Source organism: Pleurodeles waltl, chromosome 3_1 (assembly GCF_031143425.1).
Source record: "Pleurodeles waltl isolate 20211129_DDA chromosome 3_1, aPleWal1.hap1.20221129, whole genome shotgun sequence".
NCBI lineage: Eukaryota > Metazoa > Chordata > Amphibia > Caudata > Salamandridae > Pleurodeles > Pleurodeles waltl.
In genome coordinates, this window is record NC_090440.1 from 525,463,563 (window position 1) to 525,481,924 (window position 18,362).

Here is an 18,362-nt window from a genome sequence, read left to right on the forward strand (position 1 = left end):
GTCGAGGACGAGGCGTGCAGAGGCGTTCTGTATGCGTTGTAGACATTTCTGAAGCTTTGCGGTGGTACCTGCGTATAGGGTGTTTCCGTAATCCAGTCGGCTTGTGACGAGGGCATGGGTAATTGTCTTTCTGGTTTCGGTGGGGATCCATCGGAAGATTTTCCAGAGCATGCGTAGGGTGTTGAAGCATGATGATGAGACGGCGTTGACTAGCTTGGTCATTGTGAGGAGGGGGTCCAGGATGAATCCGAGGTTGCATGCGTGATCCGAGGGGGTTGGCGCGGTGCCCAGCACCATGGGCCACCAGGAGTCGTCCCAGGCAGATGGGGATTGTCCGAGGATGAGGACCTCCGTCTTGTCCGAGTTCAGTTTTAGGCGGCTGAGCTTCATCCATTCCGCGACGTCTTTCATTCCTTCCTGTAGGTTGGTTTTGGCGGTGCTTTGTTCTTTGGTGAGGGAGAGTATCAGCTGGGTGTCGTCGGCATAGGAGATGATGTTGATGTTGTGTTTGCGTGCGATGGCTGCGTGGGGGCTCATGTAGATATTGAAGAGGGTTGGGCTGAGCCAGGATCCTTGGGGTATGCCGCAGATGATCTCGGTGGGTTCTGAGCGGAAGGGAGGGAGGTGGACTCTCTGGGTTCTGTCGGAGAGGAACAAGATGATCCAGTCTATGGCCTGTCCTAGGATTCCAGTGGTGTGGAGGCAGGTTATTAGGGTGCGATGGCACACAGTGTCGAAGGCAGCCGAGAGGTCCAGGAGGATGAGGGCGGTTGTTTCTCCGTTGTCCATCAGAGTCATGATGTCGTCGGTGACTGTGATGAGGGCGGTTTCTGTGCTGTGGTTGGCTCGAAATCCAGATTGGGAAGGGTCGAGCGAGTTGTTAGCCTCGAGAAAAGCGGTCAGCTGCTTATTGACGGTCTTCTCGATGACCTTGGCCGGGAAGGGAAGAAGAGAGATGGGCGGAAGTTCTTCAGGTCATTGGTGTCTGCCGTGGGTTTTTTCAGGAGGGCGTTGATTTCTGCATGTTTCCAGCTCTCGGGGAAGGTGGCTGATGTGAACGAGCTGTTGATGATGTTCCGGAGATGGGGGGCGATGACGGAGTCAGCTTTGTTGAAGATGTGACGGGGGCAAGGGCCCGAGGGGGAGCCGGAGTGGATGGTGTTCATGATGCTTCTGGTCTCTTCTGAGCTGATAGGGGTCCAGGAGCTGAATGTAGTGGTGGGGGCTGCTGGTTCGGTGGTAGGGGGTGGGGTCCGAAGCGGTCGTGTAGATCTGTGATCTTTCCGTGGAAGAACGTAGCGAGGGAGTTGCAGAGTTCGAGTGAGGGCGTGATGTCGTTGGAGCTGGTGCTGGGGTTGGAGAGCTCTTTGACAATGTTGAAGAGTTCCTTGCTGTTGTGGGTGTTGTTGTCTAGTCGTTCTTTGAATGATGTCCTTTTGGTGGAGCGGATCAGCTGGTGGTGTTCACGGGTGGCGATCTTGAGGGCTGTCATGTTTTCTGTGGTTCATTCCCTGTGCCAGGTTTTTTCGAGGGTTCGGCAGGATTTCTTAGATTCTTTGAGGGCATCTGTAAACCATGGGGTTTCCTGATGCTGGTCCCGCCTGTTTTTTTATAAGTGGTGCGAGGTTTTCGGCACAGTTGGTGATCCACTCTGTGAGGCTGTGGGCTGCGTTGTTAGCGTCAGTGATGTTGGCTGGTGGGTTTTGGTTCAGTGTTGAGAGAAGCTGCTCTGTGGAGATTTTGCTCCAGCGTCTGCGGGGGATTTGTTGTGTGCGATGGTGGTGAGTCTCCTGTTTGAAGGTGAAGTGGATGCATCTGTGGTCGGTCCAGTGTAGTCCGGAGGAGTGGCTGAAGGAGACGTGGTTGCTGGCGGAGAAGATGGGGTCGAGTGTGTGGCCAGCAGTGTGGGTGGGGGTGCTCACCAGTTGCTTGAGTCCGAGGTTGGCGAGGTTGTCGAGCAGGGTGGCAGTGTTGTTGTCGTTTTTCTCCAGGTGGAAGTTCAGGTACCCGAGGAGGATGTATTCTGGTGAGGCTAGGGCGTGCGTCCTGATGAAGTCTGCGATGGTTTCGCTGAATTGGGTGCGTGGGCCCGGGGGTCTGTAGACGAGTGTTCCTCTGAGGGTGGTTTTGGGGTCGGTGTGGATCTGGAAGTGTACCTTTTTTCGGCGGCGAGGGTTGTGTCTTCGGTGGTGGTCGGGATGTTGATGGTGTTCCTGTAGATGATGGCGATTCCTCCTCCGGTTTGGTTGACGCGTTCCTTCCGGGCGATCTTGTAGCCGTCGGGGATGGCTATGGCGATGTCTGGGGCCGAGGAGGCGTTCATCCAGGTTTCTGTGATGAAGGCGACGTCTGGTGCTGTTGTGTCCAGGAGGTCCCATAGTTCGATGGCGGGCTTGTGGACGGAGCGTGTGTTGAGGAGGATGTACTTGAGGTGGTTGTTGTTGCGAGGGCCGGTGGGTGGTCTGCAGGTTCGGAGGAATGTGTATTTGCAGGCTTGACAGGTGAAGGGTCCATGGGTTCGTTTAGGGCTGGCTTGGTAGCAGGTGGCTGTTCGTCCGGTGTTGAGGGCGTTGAGGGAGTCGGAGTCGTATCTTAGTCGGGTGCTTTGAGTGCGGTGGGGCCAGAGGTTCTGGCGCTGGGCGCGGTCCAGGCGCGGACGGGCGCAGACAAGCTTTTTTTTTAGCAGTCGCCATAAAAAGGAAGTGGGGGCAGAGGGGTCAGCTGGGAGGCGGAAGGCAAGGTCAGCAAATGGGAGCAGGAGGGGCGGGGCCGCACGGGTGGCAGCAGCGGGAAAGAAAGCGCAAAAGAATAGAAAAAATTTAAAATAGGAAAACAGCAATAAAGGAAGAAAAAACACAAGATCAACGTGGCAGGGGCCTGGGCAGGCGGGAAAGCGACCTACCCAAGGGTCAAGGGTCGCTGTCTCTGCCGCGCAGCGGCCGCCATCAGAAGGAAGGGGGGAGGAGGGGTCAGCTGGGAGGTGGGAGGGAAGGTCAGCAAATGGGAGCAGGGAGGGCAGGGCCGCACGGGTGGCAGCGACGGGAAAAAAAGTGCAAAAGAATAGAAAAAATGAAAAACGCCAATAAAGGAAGAAAAAACGCAAGATCAACGTGGCAGGGGCCTGGGCAGGCGGAGCGGCGGGGAAGTCTGTAGACATTGCAATTCAACTGTACAGTAATGTATACATAGGTATGACCTGTAGTTGGTTGCAGTCAATACACCAGGAGCCAGAGTGGGGCACAGATATCTGTAAATAAACATGTCAAAGGGTACAGTAAGTGGCCATAGTAGTGGGAATATCAGCCTGCCAGTGAAAATTTACAATACAAAAATGCAATGGAAGGTGAAGTTGCAGTGTCTTACCTGTGTGTCACTGGAAGTACTGTCGTATGACTGATGTTCTATTGTCCACATCCTCACCGTCTGCTTCATCTTCGTCACTGTCCTGAGGCTCCACCACTGCCACACGCCCATCTCCAGCCTCATCCTCCTGCAGAAAAGGCACCTGGCGACGAAAGGCAAGGTTGTGCAACATGCAACATGCCACGATGATCTGGCACACCTTCTTGGGTGAGTAGTACAGGGAACCTGTTAGATGGAGGCACCGAAACCTGGCCTTCAGGAGGCCGAAGGTTTTCTCTATAATTCTTCTTGTTCACCCATGTGCCTCATTGTAATGTTCCTCTGCCCTTGTCCTGGGATGTCTCACTGGGGTCGGTAGCCATGAGAGGTTGGGGTAACCAGAGCACCTGCAAATACCGAGGGATACCTGTTAGCCAGACACTAACCCGTAGGGCCAACCCTATACCCATACACCAACATATACTGGGTGGGGACCATGGGCTCACCTATTAGCCACACCCTGTGCCTCTGGAGTTGAGCCATCACATATGGGATGCTGCTATTCCTCAGGATAAAGGCATCATGCACAGACCCAGGATACTTGCATTGACATGCATTGACATGGGAGATATACTGGTCCGCCAGGCACACTATCTGCACATTCATTAAGTGAAAGCTCTTTCGATTTCTGAACACCTATTCATTTCCCCGGGGGCAGGGGTGGGAACAAATGCAATATGTGTACCATCAATTGCCCCAATCATGTTGGGGATATGTCCCATTGCATAGAAGTCAGCTTTCACTGTGGCAAAATCCTCCACCTGGGGGAAAACAATGTAGCTGCACATGTGTTTCATCAGGGCAGACAACACTCTGGTCAGCACTATTGAGAACATTGACTGAGACATTCCTGCTGCCAAGCCCACTGTCACTTGGAAGGAGCCAGTTGCCAAGAAATGGAGCACAGATTAGTCTTGCACAAGTGGGGGGATCCCAGTGGGGTGACAGATAGCAGAGATAAGGTCAGGCTTCAATTGGGCAAACAGTTCTTGGATTGTGGCCCTGTCAAATCTGGAGGTGAGGATAATGTGCCTGTCCTCCATTGTTGCCAGGTCCACCAGGGTTCTGTACACGGGGGATGTCTCCATCTCCTGTTCGTCCTCAGCGGTTGTAATCTAGGAGGCAAACGATGAGCACCTGGTCAGTATTCAACATTTCCAAAATGTACAGTGCATTGCATGTTGTGACAGAAACAGTATGTTGTTGTATAGGCCTATGTGTGCTGTGACGCAGTTAGGTGCCATGGCCTGACCCCCCCCGAAATGGCTCCCGCCTGTCCTGTGTGGATGGACAGGTGGAAATGAGGTAATGCAGCTGACGTTCTGCTCCATTGCGGGAGGCGGTCGAGTACCGCCACGCAACTCCTCATTGGTTGTCATTGGGCCCTATGGGTTACAGTAACCAATGGTGATGTACGCCGGAGATGACGGTACACACCGCCGCAGACGTGACTGCCATTTCTATCTGTTCTCTCACTTGCTACTTGACCTTCAACAGGAGAGGACCTACAAAGCATGTGCTGCTGTAACAAGTGTCTGGAACCGACCATGGCTCGTGTCACTGGGGAAAGGGCCCCTGCCTTCACCGCTGTGGAGTTGGAGAGACTGGAGGATGAGGTCCTACCCCAGTACCGAATGCTGTATGGGCCTCCAGACCAACAGGTGAGTACACTGTGAGCACGATGCATGGGTCATGAATGCATGGAATGCTGTATGTGAGGGCCTTGTGTAAGAGGGGGTGGTTGAAGGGTCCTGGGCAGCTTGCTGCATGTATGGTGGGCAATGTATAAGGGGATGGGAGGGATATGGTTGGCCATTAGTGTAACAGGCCGGACGGTATGACTGATGCCCTTTTTCTATGTGTATTTCCTCTGCAGGTCAGTGCCCATCCAAAAAACGGTATATGGCCTGCCATCGCCAAGGATGTGTGGACCCTGGAGATCTATGGCAGGCGGAGCAGCCACTGTCGCAAACAGTGGGAGGACCTAAAACGCTAGGGCAAGGAAGATGGCAGAAGCCCAGCTGGGGATGGCCTCCCAACGAGGAAGGGGTGCCCGTCGAACCCTGACACCCCTGATGTTCCGCATACTGGCGGTGGCCTATCCGGAGCTGGATGCGCGCTTGAGGCCATCACAGCAGCCACAAGGGGGTGAGTACAGTTTCCCAATATACTACTTGCACGTAGTGGGGTGGTCTCCGGGTGGGAGATGTGGGTCTGTTGGTGACCCTAGGCCAGACCACACATTGCAGGGTAGGTTCCTTGTTGGGCAGGGGCTGATGAACTCCACCTCCAACCAAGCTAGTGGGCATCCACTACTGGGCAGGGCTCTGTGGGTCTCAGGTATGCTGCAATTGGCATTAGGTATTACTGTCCATTGCATGGTGACTAGTATTGTGACTGGTAGTGCATTGCCTAGTGCGTAGGGCTGTTCCCTGTGTGTTGTGTACGCCAAGGGTGGTGTTGTTGCTGCCATTGACCAAGTGTATCCTCTGTCTCTTCCCCCCTTTTTGTTTTGTCATCCTGTCCTTCTGTGCATTAGAATCATCTGGCAGAGGAGCAGAGGAACCGGCGATGGAGGGAGCTGCATCCCACAGGGCCCATGAGTCTGAATCCACCGACGATGAGGGCACCAGTGGGACGGAGGGCGAGGGGAGCACCATGGTGGAGACAGGAGGGGACAGTTCTGAAAGTGATACCTCCTCTGATGGAAGCTCCCTAGTGGTGACGGACAGCTCTGTGGCCACCCCAACTACAGGTACAGCTGCCACCCCCGTACCAGCACAGCCCTCCCAGCAGCGTCTCAGCGAGTTGCCCGTGCCTGCTCACCCAGGAGGGTGGGCATCTCCTTCGCCCCAGGCAACTCAGGCCCTGCCCCAGTTAGCCCTGCTGCCCTGAGTGAGGAGGCTATTGACCTCCTGAGATCCATCTCTGCTGGGCAGTCAACCATTGTGAATGCCATCCAGGGGCTGGCAGGGCACTTGCAACAAATAAATGTATTCCTGGAGGGCATTTACTCTGGCATGGCAGCCCAACAGAGATAATTCCAGGCTCTGGCCTCCTCCCTGATGGCAGCCATTGTTCCTGTCTCTACCCTCCCCCTCCAACTTCCTCTGCCCAGTCCCATTCCCCTGAACCCCAACCTATCCCAAGCACACATTCAGACCATCATGCACCCAAGACAACACACCGGAGTGGCACAGGCAAACACGAGCACCACACATCATCACACAGTCACTCACAAAAACACCATCCAGATGCAGACACACCAACATCCACTGCTTCCACGGTGTCCCCCTCCTCTTCCTCATCCACCTCCCTCCCAGTAGCTTCTCCACTCACACCTGCATGCACTACATCCACACCCACTGCCTCCATCAACATCACGCCTATCACTACACGCCCTCACTTGCAGTCACCACCCCCACATCCATGCACACGTCCCCTGTGTCCTCTCCCACTGTGTCTGTACTCCCTCCTCCCAAAGTACACAAACGCAAGCACTCAGACCCAAGAGTCATACACCTCACAACAGCATCCAGCCCATGCACCTGCACCCAAACACAGCAGAAAGACACCTCCAACAACCACTCCCTCTTCCTCCACTCCCAAACCTTCACCCTCTTCCTGCCCCAGTGTCCCTAAGAAGCTTTTCCTCCCCGCCGTTGACCTCTGCCCTACTCCCCCATCCTTCACGTCGGGCCAGGGTGGGCAGAACCCAGGCTAGCACCTCAGCTACCCAGTCCACGGCCACAGTAGTTTCGACAGCTACTGCAGGTGTGAGAGGCTCCAAGGAAACACCCATCAGCACTGGCAAGGTGACTGCACCGGCTGCCAAGGGGAAGGGCAAGGATGTACCACCAGCTGCCAAAGGGAAGGGCAAGGAGGCACCACCAGCTGGCAAGGAGGCACCACCAGCTGGCAAGGGCAAGGAAGCACCACCAGATGGTAAGGAGGCACCAAAGGCTGCAAGGGCAAGGAAGCACCACAAACGTACAAGGAGAAGGGCAAGGAGGCACCACCAGCTTATAAGGGGAAAGGCAAGGAGGCACCACCAGCTGGCAAGGGCAAGGAGGCACCACCAGCTGGCAAGGGCAAGGAAGCACCACCAGATGGCAAGGAGGCACAAAAAGCTGGCAAGGGCAAGGAGGCACCACCAGCCCGCAAGGGCAAAGGGCCTGCCCCTGCAGGCAGGAAGGACAGGAGGCCTGGTGCTGGGACTGAATCTGAGCCATGAGCACCAACCATGGTGCTTCAGCCGTCTGAGGCTGCAGGGGAAGGGCTGGAGCTTCCCCAACCACTGCCTGCACTGCCACCAGCACCACTGCCAGCACCGCCACCTGCATCGCCACCTGCACCACCACCTGCACCTCCACCTGCACCACCACCTGCACCACTGCCAGCAGCAGCAGCCCCAGTGACCAGCCATCTGAGGCTGCAGAGGAAGGGCTGGAGCCTCCCCACCAATGCCTGCACCACCACCAACACCACTGCCAGCAGCAGCAGTCCCAGTGGGCAGGCGTCCGAGGCTGCAGGGGAAGGGCTGGAACCTTCCCCAACCACTGGCAGCGCCGACACCAGCACCAGGATTACCACCACTGAGCAGCCGTCACCGCCGGTGGGCAGTGTGTAGTCCTGCCTCCATGGACTGTACTGCATCCTGACCATTGCAAATCGTGTGGGTCTGACACCCAGGTGGCTGACTGTGACCTTGCACTCCCCAAGTGCTGCATCACAGGACACAAAGCCCCCTCCAGAGCCAGTGGAAGAGGGCATCAACTCACCCCCTCCTTGCCAGGATGAAGCATACTGGGCACAAGGCCCCCTCCAGAACCAGTGGAAGGAAGCATCCACTCACCCCCTCCCTGCCAGGATGAAGCACACTGGGCACAAAGCCCCCTCCAGAACCAGTGGAGAAGCTATCCATTTGACAGACTGTGGCTTTGCACTCCCCAGGACCAAGCAGTGGGCAAACCACCCACTAGAGAGACTGTGGTTTTGCACTCCCCAGGACCAAGCAGTGGGCAAATCACCCACTGGAGAGACTGTGGCCTTGCACTCCCCAGAACCAAGAACAGGGCATGTTGCCCCCTCCAGAGCATGTGGGCAAATCACCCACTTGACAGACTGTGGCAATTGCACTCCCCAGGATCAAGCACAGGGCATGTTGCCCTCTCCAGAGCATGTGGGCAAACCACCCACTTGAGAGACTGTGGCCTTGCACTCCCCAGGACCAAGCACAGGGCATGTTGCCCCCTCCAGAACCAGTGGTCTTGTTTCATCTCCCGGAAGAATGCCCCCTCCCCCTGTCCTCCTGAGGTGCCTGCCTATTTTCCAACTGATGTCCCTGCAGTGTTCTCTCCATGTTGATGCAGGTGACAAGTGGGGCCTTGAACTTTGGCCTGTGGCCATGTGTCCCACACAAAAAGAGGACTGGGCAGTGTCCCTTGAACTTTACATTCGTAAATATCTGTTACATTGGCTAAATTATTATTTATACTGTATTGATCTTATTACACTCACTTTAGTAAAATTGTTTTGACCTTGCATTATTCAGCCGATTTAGGGGGAATAACTTGTTTTCTTGTGCATCTGGTTGTGTGTATGGGGTGTGTATGTCGGGTGTGTGTGATGCGTGTCACTGTCATTTTCCTCCCTCCCTCCCTTGTGTGTTAGGCGGCTGTACTCACCGTCGTCGTCTTTGCTGTCATTGGTGTTCGTGGTGGAGCAGCACGTAGAAGACCATGTGGAAGACATGCAGCTCTGGCTCCATGGCGGCGTGGTTGTTCCCTGTGCTCCAATGGTGAGCCATTTCACTTCTGTGCAGTGTTAACGCCAGGCTTTTGATGTAGTTGGTACCGCCCTGGAAAAGGTGGCAGATTGGCATGTCATAATATGGTGTGCGGAACATTGACTTCCATCTGGCTGTAGGCGGCTACCGCCGTGGTGTCTGTTGTTTCTGCCCTGGTGGTCGGTGTGGTAAAGTGGCTGTCTATCAGAGATCTATCCGCCATGGTCATAATTTGGTGGTAATTACCACCAGCCTGTTGGCAGTATTACTGCCATTTTTACACCAGGAGTTGTAATGAGGGCCATATTGTTTTTTAAAAATGTATCGAACTGTATACTTTACAGGACTTTTTTTACAAATGTATTTAGCTAAGTAGCCATATTGCTTATTTTATCCCTATACTTCATGATCTTTTATATTATCCGTGAGAAATATTTATCCATAGCAAAGTAACTTGCTCATGATATTTCATCCTTTATTATCAGGATGCCTTTCTCTCTATTCTCAGAATACATTTCTCTCGTGCTCTCTCTCTTTTTGTTTCTTCCTTCCCTCTTCTCCAGCACCTTTTTACACCTTTTGTTTGACTCACTCTACTCCCTCTTCCCTCTTCTTTTTAGGACCACAGCAATAAGGGGTGAATTAAATAACTTAGGCCCTCATTACAACCCTGGCGGTCGGTGAAAAAGTGGCAGTAATACCGCCAATATGCCAGCGGTTAAAAAAAAGGAATTATGACCACGGCAGAAACCGCCCACACAGACAGCCACTTTAAGACACCGACCGTCTTGGCGGTAGCAACAAGCACTGCTGCGGTAACCGCCAATAGCCAGGCGGAAGACAATGTACCGCCCACAGTATTACAAGAGGCCAATCCGCCAACTTTTCCGGGGTGGTACCAATGACATCAAAAGCACAGCAGAAACAGTACACAGAAGGCAAAGGTCTCACCTCTGTGGACTCAGGGAACAACCACAACGCCATGGAGACCGAACTGCAGGTGTTCCCCATGCTGGTCTACCCCCTCCTACACCAGGAATACCAACACTGGCGATGACGACCACAGTGAGTACTGCCGCCTAGCACACAGGGGAGGCGGAGGAAAAAGAGAGTGACACACACACGCAACACGCAACACCCCCACCCCCACCCCCAACAGCATACACACAAACAGATGCAACAACATTACACATCCACCCCATACCCCTCAAGAATAATGCAAGGACAAAAGGAATTGATTGAAGTGAGTGTAATAGGATAAAATACTAAAAATATGTCCTCAAAAATCAAATCAGTATTTGCATATATACAAATGGAGGGACCCTGCCCAGTCCATAATGTCCGTGGGTCACAGGGCCACATCACATAGGCCAAGGCTCCATCTTACTCCTTCATCAACATGGAGAGAACACTGCAGGGGCATCAGGTCGAAAATCCACAGGCATCTCAGGGGCATGGGGAATGGGGGGGCACCTCAGCCGGAAGATGGTACACCACTTGTCCTTGAGGGGGCAATATGCCCACTGCTTGGTCCTGGGGAGTGCAAAGCCCAGTCTCTCAAGTGGGTGGTTTGCCCACTGGTTGGTCCTGGGGAGTGCAAAGCCACAGTCTCTCTAGTGGGTGGTTTGCCCACTGCTTGGTCCTGGGGAGTGCAAAGCCACAGTCTCTCAAGTGGGTTGTTTGCCCACTGCTTGGTCCTGGGGAGTGCAAAACCACAGTCTCTCAAGTGGGTTGTTTGCCCACTGCTTGGTCCTGGGGAGTGCAAAACCACAGTCTCTCTAGTGGGTGGTTTGCCCACTGCTTGGTCCTGGGGAGTGCAAAGCCACAATCTGTCAAATGGATAGCTTCTCCACTGGTTCTGGAGGGGGCTTTGTGCCCAGTGTGCTTCATCCTGGCAGGGAGGGGGTGAGTGGATGCTTCCTTCCACTGGTTCTGGAGGGGGCCTTGTGCCCAGTATGCTTCATCCTGGAAAGGAGGGGGTGAGTTGATGCCCTCTTCCACTGGCTCTGGAGGGGGCTTTGTGTCCTGTGATGCAGCACTTGGGGAGTGCAAGGTCACAGTCAGCCACCTGGGTGTCAGACCCACATGATTTGCAATGGTCAGGATGCAGTACAGTCCATGGAGGCAGGACTACACACTGGCCACCGGCGGTGACGGCTGCTCAGTGGTGGTAATCCTGGTGCTGGTGTCGGCGCTGCCAGTGGTTGGGGAAGGTTCCCCAACCACTGGTGCCCAACATAGTGCCGTGTGCTCCTGATCCTGGGGAAGGTGGGGTAGGTAGGTGTCTTACCCACTGGTTCTGGAGGGGGCATTGTGCCCTGTGCTCTTGATCCTGGGGAGTGAAAGGTCGCAGTCTCTCAGGTGGGTGTCATACCCACTGGCTTTGGAGGGGGCAGCACGCACAGCAGACCAGGGAGGCAGACGGGGACGGCTGCTCATTGGAGGTGGCAGTGCTGGTGCTGCTGGTGGGGGGAGGCTCCTGCCCATCCCCTGCAGCCTCGGACAGCTGCTCACTGGAGGTGGCGGTGCTGGTTCTGCTGGTGGGGGGGAGGCTCCTGCCCATCCCCTGCAGCCTCTGGTGCTGCTGGTGGGGGAGGCTCCTGCCCATCCCCTGCAGCATCAGACGGCTGCACAACCATGGTTGGTGGCGGGGGACCTGTCACAGTACCTGCACCAGGCCCCTTGTCCTTTCTGCCTGATGGTGCTGGGTCTTTGCTCTTCCTGGCAGCAGGTGGGGCAGGCTCCTTAGTCTTCCTGGCAGCAGCTGGGGCAGGCTCCTTAGTCTTCCTGGCAGCAGCTGGGGCAGGCTTCTTAATCTTCCGGGCAGCAGCTGGGGCAGGCTCCTTTTCCTTAAGGCTTCCTGGTGCAGGCTCCTTAGCCCTCAGGACATGTGTCCTGGATCCTTTCCCACCATGAGTGGGTATGGTGATGACTGGACCCGTGGACTGGGTGGCTGAGGTGCTTGGCTGGGTTTTTGCCACCCAGGTAGACGTGCAGGAGGGGGTAAGGAAGAGGTCACATTGGGCACGGAAAAGCTTTTTAGGGACATTGGGGCAGGAAGAGGGAGACGCAATGGGAGTGGAGGAAGAGGGAGTGGTTGTTGGAGGTGTCTGTCTGCTGCTTTTGAGTGCAAGTGCATGGCATGTATGCTGTTGTGAGGTGGATGGCTGTTGTGTGTCTGAGTGCTTATTTTTGTGTACCTTAGGAGGGGGGACTCAGTGTCTCAGGTTCTCCCACCGTTTCCGACAGTGGGTGCTCCACCTACCGTTGAACCCCAGGGTCCGCAAGTCCTTGGTGATGGCACGCCATAAACCCTTCTTTTGATGGGTGCTGACCTGCAGAGGCAACACACACAGGAAAATAGTATTAGTCAGACAGTCCTGCCTGTTACACCTATGGCCCACCATACCCCTTCACATCACCATTTGCACACACATGGCCCAGCACACAACCAATACGTCACCAAGAGGACATCCACCCACCCCCTTACACGAGGTCTTCACACACAACACCCCATGCATTCATGCCACATGCATCGTGCCCACAGTGCTCTCACCTGTTGGTCTGGAGGCCATACAGCAGTCCGTACTGGGGTAGGACCCCATCCACCAGTCTCTCTAACTCCGCCGAAGTGAAAGCAAGGGCCCTTTCCTCAGTCACACGGGCCATGGTAGATTCCAGACACAGGTCACAGCAGCACATGCAGTGTAGGTCCTCTCCTGTTGAAGGTCAGATAGCAAGTGAGGAATCAGATAGAAAATGTCAGTCACGTCCACGGCGGTGCATACCATCACCGCCGGCGTAGATCACCATTGGCCACTGTAATCCATAGGGCCCAATGTTACCCAATGAGGAGTTGCACGGCGGTTCCCGACCGCCTCCCGCAACGGCACCCAACATCAGCGGAATTACCTCACTTCCACCTGTGCCTCCACACAGGACAGGAGGATGCCATTTCAGAGGTGGGGGGCAAGCCCTGGACAATTGCTGCGTCACTGTCTAAAATTTGACATACTGGACAATTGACACTGACCCATTACAAATTAACAGCATGCAATGTTCTGTTGTGGCCCAATTGTTCAGTTTGTTACCCAACTCCTCACTCTTTTGCCCCATAGATTCCTACGGCTGTGAATGAATAGGAGATGGAGACATACCTCCTTATACAGACGCCTGGTGGACTTGCCAACACTGGAGGAGAGGCACATTATCCTCACCTATAGACTGGACTGGGCCACAATCATAAAGCAGTGTGCCCAATTGGAGCCTGACCTGATATGTGCTATATGTCACCCCACTGGGATCCCCCCTCTTGTGCAAGTGCTATCAGTGCTCCATTTCCTGGCATTGGGTTCTTTCCAAGTGACAGTGGGCTTGGCAGCTGGGACGTCGCAGCCAATGTTCTCAATTCTGAAGACAAGAGTGTTGGTTGCCCTGATTAAACACACATGCAGCTACATTGTATTTCCCCAGGTGGAAGATTTGGCCACAGTGAAGGCTGAGTTCTATGCAATGGGACACATCCCCAACATAATAGGGGTGATTGATGGTACACATATTGCATTTGTATCCCCCCCCATCAAAATGAACAGATGTACAGAAATCGTAAGAGTTTCCACTCTATGAATGTACAGATGGTGTGCTTGGCGGACCAGTACATCTCCCACGTCAATGCTAAGTATCCTGGTTCAGTGCATGATGCCTTTGTCCTGAGGAATAGCAGCATTCCAAATGTGATGGGTCAACTACAGAGGCAAAGAGTGTGGCTAATAGGTGAACTTTAGTCCCCATCAAGTATATGTTGGTGTATGGGTATGGTATGGGCCATATGGGATAGTGTGTGGCTAAATGTAGTCCCTCAATATTTGCAGGTGACTCTGGTTACCCCAACCTATCTTGGCTGCTGACCCCTGTGAGGAATGCCAGGACAAGGGCAGAAGAACGTTACAATGAGGCACAAGGGTGAACCAGAAGGATTATAGAACGTACCTTTGGCCTCTTGAAGGCCAGGTTCCGGTGGATCCCTGTTCTACTCACCCAAGAAGGTCTGCCAAATAATAGTGGCATGCTGCATGCTGCACAACCTTGCCCTGAGATGCCATGTGCCTTTTCTGCAGGAGGAGGAGGCTGGAGATGCCCATGTGGCAGCAGTGGACCCTGTGGATAGTGAGGATGAGGAGGCAGAGGATGAGGACAACAGAACAGCAGTCATCAGATACTACTTCCAATGACACACAGGTAAGACAGTGTTACTTCACATTTCATTGTAATTATTTTTTATATCTGTGGCACTGGCATGCTGTTATTTCCCACCTCCATGCCCACTTATGGTACCCATTGGCAATTAATTTTACAAATGTTGGTGCCTCACAATAGTTCCTGGTCTGAACACTGCAGCCAGCTACAGCTCATTAACATATGCTCATTTACTGTACAGTTGAATTGCATTGTTTGAACCTGGTTAAATGAATACATATTTAAAATTGTTGACATACTCCATATGTCTATTTTTTCCAAAGGTGTTTATTGAAGTGCTAAGTGAAAGAGGGGCAAGTGCAATGGGCTGGGGTGATAATGGATGAAAGTTCAGGGTAGTGTTCCAGTCTATTTGTAGCAGAGATGCATTGTCCAAGGGGACATAGGAATGGGAGCAATGGCAGTTCATAGTGGACAGGGTGACAGAGTGGGACACAAGGGTGACAATCAGGAGAGTCTCATTTCCTGGCGGGGGTCTTGGCAATAGTCTCTGGCTTCAGTCTGGATCACAGGGAACGTTTGTGGGGTGGATCTCCTTCTGCAGGGGGAGGGGTGCTTGTGGCCTGTTGGTCCTATGGCGGGGCCTCCTGTCCACTAGCGGTATTAGAGGTGGAAGGCAGTTCAGATGTCTGGCTAGTGGCAGGGGCCCGCTGTTGTGTGACTGCCTCCCTCATAATATTGGCCATAGTTGCCAGCACCCCTGCTATGGAGACCAGGGTGGTGTTGATGGCCTGCATCCTCCCTGATCCCTCCTGCAGCCACCTGTTCTCCTGCACATTGTCCAGGATTTGACCCATCATGTCCTGGGAATGTTGATATGTTCCCAGGATCTCAGAGAGTGCATCCAGGAGAGTCGGTTCCCTGGGCCTGTTCTACCCCTGGCATACAGCAGTCCTCGCAGTTTCCCTGTTGGCCTGTGCCTCTGTCCCCAGAATTGTGTGCCTACTGCCACTGGCGCCAGGCCCCTGATTGTCTTGGGTATGAGGTGTGGCCTGGGGTCCCTGTAGAGGTGGAGACACTGCTGATTGACATGTTCTGGGTACAGAGGCATGGGTATGCTGGGTGGGTGCTGGTGTGGTCTTTCCTGATGGGGGAGGTTCTGTGGTGGTGTGTGGCTGGGCCTGTGTAACCGGCTGTCCAGAGGTCCCTGATGGGCCAGGTAGGTCATCCAGATCCTGAAGACCAGAGTTGCTGTCATCACTGTGGGCCTCTTCTGTTGGGGGACTGGATATTGCTGGCACCTCCTCTCTTCTGACATTGGCTGGGGTACCTGTGGGGATGTAAATGCTCTTTGGTTGTGTTTGCCCTGGCAGTTTTCACTTGTATACGTTGGTATGTGGTGGGATAGCTGATTCCCTCTAGTGTGCATGCTTTAGTGATAGGTGTCCATGCAGGGCTGTGAGTGATGTCCATGCATTGTTAGAGCATGCAGGGCTTGGCATTGGGATGAGTGAGATGTGATGGTGGGGTGTGTGGGAAGTGGTGGTGTGATAGGAGTGAGGGTGAGGGTGGGGGTATGTGTTGGCATGCAGGTAGGGGGGTAGTAGTAGTATAGAGTTGACTTACCAGAGGCCAGTCCTCCTCCTACTCTGGCCAGGCCCTCAGGATGCATGATTGCCAAGACTTGCTCTTCCCATGTTGTTAGTTGTGGGGGAGGAGGTGAGGGTCCACTGCCAGTCCTCTGTACAGCGAGTTGGTCTTGCTGCAATGGAACGTACCTTCCCCCGTAGGTCGTTCCACCTCTTCCTGATGTCATCCCTGGTTCTTGGGTGCTGTCCCACGGCGTTGACCCTGTCCATGATTCTTCGCCATAGCTCCATCTTCCTAGCTATCGATATCTGCTGCAACTGTGCTCCAAATAGCTGTGGCTCTACCCTGATGATTTCCTCCACCATGACCCTTAGCTCCTCCTCCGAGAATAAGGGGTGTCTTTGTGGTGCCATGGGTGTTGTGTGAGTTGTGTAGGTGGGGGTGTGTAGGGTGATGTGTTGGGGTGTGTGATGTGGGGTGCGTGGATGGTGTATAGGTAGTGTGTAGCTCTAGTTTTGTCTGTGGTCATGGTGTCTGTCTGGTGGCAATGCTTTGTAGTCATAAAGGGTTGTGGGTAATGTGGGTGTGTGTTTTATAGTGGTGTGGGTGTGTGGGTGTGGTGTGTGTATGGGTGTCAGGTGTGTGTTGTTTGAATGTCCAATGTGAAGTTGTTTTGTTTGTGTGTGTGTATTTTGAGTGCGGCGGTATATACCACCAATGGTTTAATGCCAATGAATGTCTGCCGTGGTGATTCGTGGGTCATAATGTGATGGGCCTAGTTCTGTTGGCGTAACGGTGTGGATTTTGATACCGCCAGTTTATCACTGACCTTTGGGCTGGCGGAATTGTGTATGTGGCTGAATACTGATCCACTACAAACCACACAAGTGGGATTTCTAGCTATGCTCAGTTAGCGCATTGTTGGACTGGTGTGAAATGTTTTGTAACTGCTGCTGTTCATGAACAGAGTGGCAAAACCTGGACACTTTTTGATTAAAGAATCAAAAACAATCTTCTGAAAGGGATCGTGCATTAATAACAGACAACAAGTGCAACAAAATCTCAGGGAAGGACGAAATTAACTATTAAAGCCAGGAGTACAACAAATCCAAAGTATTCAAATCCATTCTGCACATTTTCCAATTTCCAATACAAATGACTCCACTGGGCACATTCTCTTGTAATAATTTAATTAAGGGCCTGATGTACAATTCGGCAGGTATAAATAACGTGCAAATTGCTTTTCAGCTCTTTCCGACCTGCTTACCATTTTGCTACCTTTGTACTAATAAGAAAGGCAGCAAACTGATCATTCACAGGGGTGGCCAGGAGCGTAGTTTGGTCAGTATGATTGGGGGGGGGGCTATTAGGTTCAGATTTCCAGACAATCACATGGCACATGATGTTAAAATACATTATATAACAAGCAGGGAGCATGTTAGGGGCTTAAGAGGAAGTGGAAAGGGAGAGGAATGTGGGTTGGTAGATGTACTAAGTGAGAGAAAGCGCATTATTTAGTGAAATAACAAACATTTTTAAAGTCTTTCCAAACATAGAGAGGGAGAGACTGTGTGCGTTTTTGTCTGTGTGTGTAAACATTCCTGGTGAAATCCGACAGACACCTCACCATACCCGACTGAAAGCATGTACACAAAACTATTAATCACAAAATACATTTGTTTGGGGGGTGTAACAGCCCCCTCCTTTGAAGCTATGCCCCTGGGGGTGGCAGAAGAACAATGGTAATAAAAATTAATAAAAATTAATAGCTAATACAAATGTAGCTATTTGTGACCCCCTGTGATTGACTACCAAAGCTGGCATGGTGCCTGCAAGGGAATGTATACTACCAACTCGGGGCTTGAATTCCGAATGAAATCAATTCTCTAAAGCAGCCTGTGTTTCTTAAATACGTGCCACTTTTTAAAAAAAGTGTTTCGTTTGGGATGACATCGGGGCATCCAGGCATTGGTGCAGTTACTGTCTTGCCCCATGAGGCCACCCAATACAATTGTCAAAGGGGAAGCAAACATGGACAGCTTGCCCTTTGCGAATGGGTTACCACCTCTTTTGAAGTGTTGTTAACCTCTCAATGGATTGCCACTGCATATATGGTCATAAGTCATTGATAAAACCCTGATGTTGCAAAAGCAGTGACAGTAAGTTCCAGATCCACATGGCTCTCCAAAGCTCAGACTTGCATGATATAAAGTTGAGGGTAAATTCTCAAAAAGCATGGGGCAACGTTCGTCCTTGAAAAGTGGTTAAGGTGCCTCTGGGTGTAGCCATGCCTTATGTCTCACCTTGAAAGGTGACAGACATTTAGTTCATGATCCCATATTTGTCAACAGGCATTTAACTATTTAGTAAGGTCGTCAGTTTGCTT

The 18,362-nt window shown here is 52.8% G+C and overlaps 1 protein-coding gene across 1 annotated transcript in view; it reads right to left on the minus strand.

Annotated features, from left to right (window-relative positions):
- PCSK6 (proprotein convertase subtilisin/kexin type 6) overlaps positions 1-18,362 on the minus strand; it is a 1,406,757-nt gene that overhangs the window by 676,207 nt on the left and 712,188 nt on the right. The window lies entirely within an intron of this gene.